Here is an 8,430-nt window from a genome sequence, read left to right as displayed (position 1 = left end):
GATGCATCCCCAAAACAGGCAAGGATCCTAGCGATGGCGTCGATCTCTTCTTTGACCGGGTTAGCGAAGATGCCCGCATCGTCTGCATAGAGAGAAACCCTGCAGGAGGCCGTCCGTGCCCTGATGGGCTTGAGGGTCCCGGCCCGGGAAGCCGCCCGAAACATAAGTTGCAGAGGATCGATGGCCAGAATGAAGAGCATAGGTGACACCGGGTCGCCCTGGCGAAGGCCTTTTCCATGTACGAATGGGGTTCCCGGCTCCCCATTTAACAGCACCCTAGAGGAAGATGAAGCGAGGGTCATGCAGATCCAATCCCGCCAGCGCTGCCCAAATCCCAACTGTTGCAGCACCTCCAGGAGGTAAGCCCAACCCACAGAGTCGAAAGCCTTGGAGATGTCGAGCTTGAGGAAAAGGCCTGGCGTTGAAGAGCGGTGCAATTCTTTGATCAAGTTTTGCACGTGTAGGAAATTATCGTGGATGCACCGTTTCTTCACAAAGGCACTCTGGCACTTGGAAACCAGCGACGGAAGCAGAGGGGCTAGTCGGTTAGCCAACAGCTTGGAGAAGATCTTGGAGATGCTGTGTATCAAACTGATTGGGCGGTAGTCGCCAATCGAGGATGCGCCGGATTTTTTCAGGATCAGAATAATGTTGGCAGAATTGATCAGGCCAGCGCAGTCGCCTCTCAGGTTCGCGAGCTGCATCACCACAGCCACGACATCCACTTTGATGATCTCCCAGCATGATTTGAAGAAGGCGCCGATGAAACCATCAGGGCCCGGGGCCTTGACCGAAGGTAAGGAGAATACCGCCTCCTTAATCTCCGCCTCGTCGAATGGAGCATCTAGAGCCGATAGGTCGTGGCGCTGCATCCCGATGCTCTCCCAGACAATGGACTTGGTGCGCAGGGCAGGCGTGCCGATGTTAGCCTGGAACTGGTCCAGAAGGGCCCGTTCCTTGTCCTGTCTGATAATTGCCAGCCCCGAGGTGGTGGTGATTGTCTGGATGAAGTTCTTACGCCTTCGTCCGTTCGCTCGAGCATGGAAAAGCTTTGTGGTGGCATCCCCCAGTCGGATCTAGTTGAGCCGAGAATGCTGTCTCAGCTTGATTTTCTGAATGGCGAGGAGCCCCAGGTACGAGGCCTTAAGTTGTTTACGCAATTCCCTCTCCGAGTCCGAGAGCGGTCTTCCCTCCTCAGCAACATCCAGGCGCCAAATGATCTCCTTGGCAACTGCGATCTGGGAGCCAAGCATCCCGACCTTTTCCTTTTGCCACTTGCGCAGGGCCTTCGCAGTCCGACAGAGCTTGATATGAATCTTGCGGATGGCATCTCGGGCCTGAACAGGTTTGTTCCATGCCAAGGCAACGGTGTCCTTGAAGCCCAGGAGACGAAGCCAGAATTCCTCGAATTTAAAGGAAGGCTTTCTCGAGTCGTCGACGCACCCCTGACGATATAATGGAGCATGATCCGAGCAAGCTGTGGTGATAGCCTGAAGGTGCGCATTGGGAAAGAGCATGTCCCAATCGTCAGAGTGGAACACGTGGAGTATGTCCCAATCGTCGGACTGGAACACGTGTTCAATCTTGGTAAGGACCGGGTTGGCCTGCGCATTTGACCAAGTGAAACGGCGCCCGCCTAGGTGAAGCTCCTTTAGCTGCAAGAAATCAAGAGCCCCACGGAACTTGCCCACCAGGCGGCGGTTGATGTTGGTGTTGCTCTTATCCGCCGCTTTAGTGATGAGGTTGAAATCCCCCAGAAGGAGCCACTCACTTCTGGCCATGGTCTTGAGAGTCCTCAGCTCCTCAATGAAGGCCAACTTGTCTTGCTCGCCCTGCGGGCCATAGACGCCCGTGATTGTCCACGAAGCGCGCTCGTTGAGCATGGTGACGGTGACGGAGATGGAGCCCGGAGTCGCATCACTACAAGGAACTTGTTAATACATGACGGATTCATACTGTCACCGATGTGCTTAGAACCATCATGGAAGAGCACCCGTGACGGATTTGAAATCTGTCATGTATATCGCGTCATAATTTAACAACCATGCACTCCATGACGGGTTTCCAAATCCGTCACGGATCCATGACGGATTTGGACTGTCACAGGTGGGTATTTAACAGACACACTCATAACGACGTTAGGAGGCATTCCACATCATCATCTGACGTGGCAGCTTCCGTGAATCTAAGGTGGCAGCCCATTTGATCATCGGCCCAGTTAAAATTCTAGCCCACTACGTTTGACTATCAACCCGGTTAAGATTTCAGCCCAATTAATTCCAATATGGCCCATATCAACCCAATTAAGATTTCAGCCCAATTAATTCCAATACGACCCAAATAGCAACGTCCATTCAATTCGCCCAGCTAGCACATCCCATTACACATAATACAAATTTTCACATCCAATTATTTTCCATCAACAGGACACATAATTTTGCCAAGCCCACAATTTTCTATTAAATTGTTTCATTCAATTACAACAACCATCACTGGTACAACACTAAAGCCACATTGCCAACATTTACAAAAGAAATCCAAAACATCATACATTACACAGATAATAATCACTACCAGATTACAAATGAACACTTCAAATGCAGCACCATGGGTTGCAAGAGATTTGTCCTTGAGATGGAGGAGGTAGAAGTCGATGATGTCATTCACACTCTGGTACAGGCAGCAAATGATCCTGCACAGCTGTTAAAATACTACACCAATCAGTATCTAGCTGATACAGAATAAGGAAATAAGAAATGATAATTATATGCACAGTACATATTGTGGAGGAAAGGAAACTATTGTGCCTCTAAAAGAATGTGCATCACACTTCTCAATTAAACAATTGTCAGACGGCCTATTTTTGTATTCTAAAACAAATGAAGAAACTGATATTACAATTGTCAGAAGGCCTATTTACTCAAACATATATAATTCTAATGCAATATGTATTTTTCCTATTTGATGTTATTGTATATAAATGCAAGATCACACTGTACAATATAAGTAGTTTTTTTTCAAATTCACAAACCTTATAGAAGGCACATTCACAAATATGACTACACTTGACTCTCAGCAAAATCAATTCATTAGTATTTACTACTCCTAACAAACATTCATAATTCCAGCATTTAGAGGCAATGTAAATGAAGTAGATTACTAAGAACAGAGGGGCAATACAGATACACTCAATATAGATGTCTATTTAAAGATACCATAAGAACTATAGGAGTAAACACTTTACTATGGCAAATCACAACTCAAGTATAGCATAGTAATTTCGGTTCTTATACAACTCTGTAATTCTAGCTACAAGCCATCGAGAAGTACAAAAGCCAATAACCTGCAAATCACCACAGTACCATGCCCAAATTCCAAGTAACATGCTAGGACAATTGTTCAGTAGCATAAGCACGAGTATAACCCCACTGAACCTAAATAAACAGAAACAGTTTTAAACATTAGCATACCATGAACAGGAGTAATCAACAATAGCATAGAATGTGATGGGATAGCAGCCTATGAGCTAAATCAAGCTAAAATATGCATCCTATTACATTCTGCCTAGCAAACGGCAAGAACAGGATAAACCATGGCCAGATGACCACCACATGCTTAAATCCTAAGCCATGGCACCATGGTCGGCACATACACAGGCACGGCTCAGTGGCCGTGTCACCCAGAGCACGAGAGAGGGAGAGCAGGACGGAAGACCAGGGTCTTACCGGAGCTAGAGACGAAGAAGTGGCCCGTCGCCCTGGTTGCGTTCACCATACCTAGCAGTGTCGGTGTTGTCCTCCTTGAGGAGACCCGTGCCATCGATGGGGAAGACGGGCGTGAGATGAGAGCGCTAACTGTGGGCTGGCTGATGTCCGCCTGGAACCAGCCCCCGACGCGTCATCGGGAGGAGACTGAACCATGAGGAACCACCGCCACCAATCCGACAGCGAGATTGCTGGTTCTGGCAGTGGACGGGACGGCTGGATGGAGTAGAGGTGGTGTGGTGGTTGGAGTCGGAGAGGAGGTAGCAGGCGATGTTGCTATCCGCGGTGGATCCGGCAGCTAGACGCCAGATCCAGCCGCACATGGAACGCTCGGACGGTGTGGGGCGGCCGTCGCGCCGGTGGTGCTTGCCACGGTGCGGCCTCCGAGCTCCTCGACTGGGCAGGGAAGTCGAAGATTGGAGAATGAGATGGGAGGAAGGAGGCACGGGAGGAGGGATCTGGGCGGAAGAGAAGCCGGCGGCTGCGGGGGTAGGGGAGAGAAGAGAGAGGTAGGGAATTAGGGATTGTGTGCCATCCGTTGGATCTCAGAAAATCGAACGGTTGAGGAGCACGATCAGCGGGCGGGCTGATATGGCCAATCAGAATGCATGGTTTGCCTCACGCAGGATTGCTCCCTGGCTGAGAGCCATAATGGGCTTTCGCTATTTTTAGATAATTTATATTAACGAAAATGATGCAAACTACCTGATGATCTGATTTTAAATTTAATCATATGGCTCGGGAGCAACGTATTATGATGACTAGTTTTTGCAACTGAGTCATTGTTGCAATCTTCCCCACTGCAACAACTTGTGTGTTGCCGGATCTGGATCACGATCCCCTCGAGAGCAATTGCATGCCTTGCTTCTCTCGAGCTCCTTGTCAAGCTGACAGCTCCTCTCGCAGCTCTGACCACTAACATCGACGCTCGCCACCGGCAAGCACAAGAAGTCGCCTCCGGTGCTCCTCCCTAGCTCCTCGGCGAGTCAACGCCTCCCTACGCTACTTCAATCACCGCCACCGGCAAGCACAAGAAGTCGCCTCCGGTGTTCCTCCCTAGCTCCTCGGCGAGTCATCGCCTCCCTGCGCTACTTCAATCGCCGCCACCGGCAAGCACAAGAAGTCGCCTCCGGTGTTCCTCCCTAGCTCCTCGGCGAGTCAACGCCTCCCTGCGCTACTTCAATCGCCGCCAACGGCAAGCACGCCGACATGCAGGCCGCCAGTGAGCATGCCGACATGCAGGCCGCGTTCTACACAATGTGCAGAGAAAGAGAGGGAGAGGGAGAGAGAGAGAGACGGAAATGAAGATGAGATAGGAGAATGGTTAGAGGATTAAATTTAGAAAGAAAAAGAAACACAAAATGCCAATTTTGACATGGCACATATGACAGTGTATGTTCAGTGTAAAAAATGTTTCAGGGTCAATTGATGAAGCAACCGTCACTTTTGCATTCAAACTCGGCATGCTCCCTCTCGAAATCATGATTCTTCCTCGGAGATCTTCCGGTTTCCAAATAGTGTACGTCGCAAGTTTTGTGAAACGCTCTCAAATTTTTACCATGGTGCCTAGGAATCATGTAATGACACCATGTCAGGTTTCTTGTTTTCAGACTTTGTTTGCATTTTCTAGAATAAAAATAACCAATAAGCTTTGTGTTTGGGCTCGATCCTTGGCACCCTAATGTATGTGATTCCTCTTCTTTTCTTGGATAAGACCTGAACATAGACTTGTTGGACAAAATTAGGATTTTTTTTAACCCATTTTTACCATTTTTGTATGCACATGTTGTTCAAATTTGAATTGTATTCGTTAAATAACAAGAAATGCACTCAATGGCTAAAATATAGCGAACAAACCCCTAAAATGATAAACTTTGACATGCAACATGTGATGGTGTCTCTTGAATGTAGAAAAACTTTCAAGGTCCAACGATGAAACATTGCATTCAAACCCGACCCATTCCCTCTCGAAACCATGTTTCGGGGGAGATGTCCCGGTTTCCAGGAAGTGTACGTGACAACTTTTGCATTCAAAACAAGAAATGTACGGAAAATTGCAATTGCGATAAAACTTAACGGAAGTATTAGTGCATTTGAAACAAATGTTCAACATGTTTTTAGAAAACCATTTCACGTGTATTAAAAAATTGTAAACGTGTTTTTTAGTTCATCATGAATTCAAAAAATAGACAACGTCCCTTTAAAAAATGTCAATGTGTATTTTTAAAAAATGTTCAGTGTGTTTTTAGAAAATGGTGAATGTTTTAGTAAAAATATATTATGATACTATGTACTATTAATCTTACATTTCTATAGACTAAAACATGTGTAACATTTTTAATACATTTCAAAACATTATTATTATTACACAATAATTTTTAATACTGGTTGAAACATATACAAAAATTGTGTGCTTTTGGCCAAGAATGAAGATACAGAATTTGCAAATAATTTGTAATGCACGTTGAACTGTTTAAGTCCATGTAAATTTTATAAAAAGTTCATGTTTACCTCTGCAAGGTACAAAAGAATGAAAATAGAATAGACATTTGAAATACATAATAGTTGTATGTTAATTATTACTGTAACTTTTACTTGCAAAACAATAATAACAGTAAATGTTTTATATGGAAAAAACTAAAAAATATAACTTGGACAAAATAAAAAGAAAACGAGTAGAAAACTGCATGGGTTGGCGCACAGGACAGGCCCAATTATATAATTACTATTTTTAGCATCTAATTGTTGTCGAGTGGCTAGCTCGTTCCATCGATTAAAGCTAGAAAACGAGTAAAAAACTACTTGGAGCTAGAGATTTCGTAAAAAAAAACTGCTTGGTTGGTACAGCCAAGCATCACAACGTATTGTCTATATAAAATTCTTGCTCATAGTTACACAAATAGCGTTTTGTGGCTGGGTGGCTAGCTCGTTCGGTCTAGTAGCTGGAGGTCTCAGGTTCGAAACCCCCTTGAGCGCAATTCATATTTTGCTGTTATTTCTCTCGTGTCATACTGACATGTGGAACCCGCACTTTCCAGCAAAGCTGACGTGGCATCGGTCTCGGCTCATCTCTCACTCTGCCACACTTACATGTGGGTCCCATACTATGGCAAGCTCGCATGGCACCTGTGTAGTGCAGGACGTAGCAAGGACTAACATGTGGGCCAAAAGAAGAAAAACGTATGGCACATCAGCATGAGTCATACATGACGGACTGGATGGTGTATAAAGAAAAAAAAGGCCTAGCTGCTTGTTCCATGACAGATTTCATGACGGTTTCTCCCTAGAGGGCTACTGTTTTGGGGCCTATTTTTATTTTGCTGATCCATGACGTTTTCCGTGACGAAACAGAGAAACCATCATCGATGGCACCCTATCTGTGACGAATTCTGAGAACGTCATCCAAAATCTGTCATGGATTAACATGTTTCTTGTAGTGCATGGAAGTCGGATAGGGTGAAGAAGCGGTCCGACGTGGCCAGAATCAAGCCCCCACGGGTGCCGTCGGCCGGGAGGATATAGAAGTTTGCAACGAAACACTAGAAAGATTAGAAAATATGCCATTCATACCGAGGCTTGGTATCATTATGCCGTTGGATCAATTGTTACCTTGGTTGCGATTATGATCGCATTTGTTTTCGCATTGAAATGTTTTACATAGTTTCAATGTATGGTTTAATTAATTAGATGCTCTGGAGAGCTATATGTTGTTAGATGAGAACTATGTATGTACTTTGGTTTTAATGTGGATGAACTTCTATTAATTTGGACACTTAATTATATATAATGCACGCAGATGAACCGGCAATGGATGTACGGTGACAGACACACCTCCGAGTACATTAAGGGCGTGCATGAGTTTCTCGATGCGGCTGAGGCAAACAAGCAGAATGGTTTTATGTGTTGTCCATGCACTGGATGTGGGAATACGAGGTCTTATTCTAACCGGAAAATCCTTCACTCCCACCTGCTTTATAAGGGTTTCATGCCACACTATAATATTTGGACGACGCACGGAGAAATAGGGGTTATGATGGAAGACCGCGAAGAAGAAGAGTACGATGACAACTATGTGCCCCCTGAATACGGTGATGCTGCAACGGGGGGAGCTGGTGAAGATCAAGAGGAACTAGTCGATGTGCCCAATGATGCTACAACGGGTGAAGCTGCTGAAGATCAAGAGGAACCAGACAATGTGCTTCCGCGGTGCATACAAGGATCTGAACGCATGCCCGGTATGCGTTGCATTGCGGTATAAGATCAGACGAGATGACCCTGGTGATGTTGATGTCGAGCCCCCCAGGAAGAGGGTTCCTGCGAAGGTGATGTGGTATGCTCCTATAATACCACGGTTGAAACGTCTGTTCAGAAATGAAGAGTATGCCAAGTTGATGCGATGGCACAGTGAGGACCGTAAGAAATACGGGAAGTTGAGAGCACCCGCTGACGGGTCGCAGTGGAGAGAAATCGAGAGAAAGTACTGGGCTCAGTTTGCAGGTGACCCAAGGAACGTATGGTTTGGTTTAAGCGCGGATGGCATTAATCCTTTCGGGGAGCAGAGCAGCAATCACAGCACCTGGCCCATGACTCTATGTATGTATAACCTTCCTCGGATGTGCATGAAGCGGAAGTTCATTATGATGCCAATTCTCATCCAAGGCCCTAA

At 46.0% G+C, this 8,430-nt stretch overlaps 1 long non-coding RNA gene across 1 annotated transcript; it reads right to left on the bottom strand.

Moving 5' to 3' along the window:
• Positions 1-2,390: 2,390 nt before the first annotated feature.
• On the bottom strand, positions 2,391-4,108 carry LOC125530289. Its single transcript, XR_007292895.1, has 2 exons — positions 3,726-4,108; positions 2,391-2,700 (listed from the first exon to the last, which is right to left on the bottom strand). It is a non-coding gene; the product is annotated as an uncharacterized LOC125530289 (long non-coding RNA).
• Between the last annotated feature and the right edge of the window lie 4,322 nt (positions 4,109-8,430).

Source organism: Triticum urartu, unplaced genomic scaffold (assembly GCF_003073215.2).
Source record: "Triticum urartu cultivar G1812 unplaced genomic scaffold, Tu2.1 TuUngrouped_contig_6204, whole genome shotgun sequence".
NCBI classification, from domain to species: Eukaryota; Viridiplantae; Streptophyta; class Magnoliopsida; order Poales; family Poaceae; genus Triticum; species Triticum urartu.
Note: the sequence above shows the minus strand (reverse complement) of the source record. Positions and strands in the feature narration are given on the sequence as shown.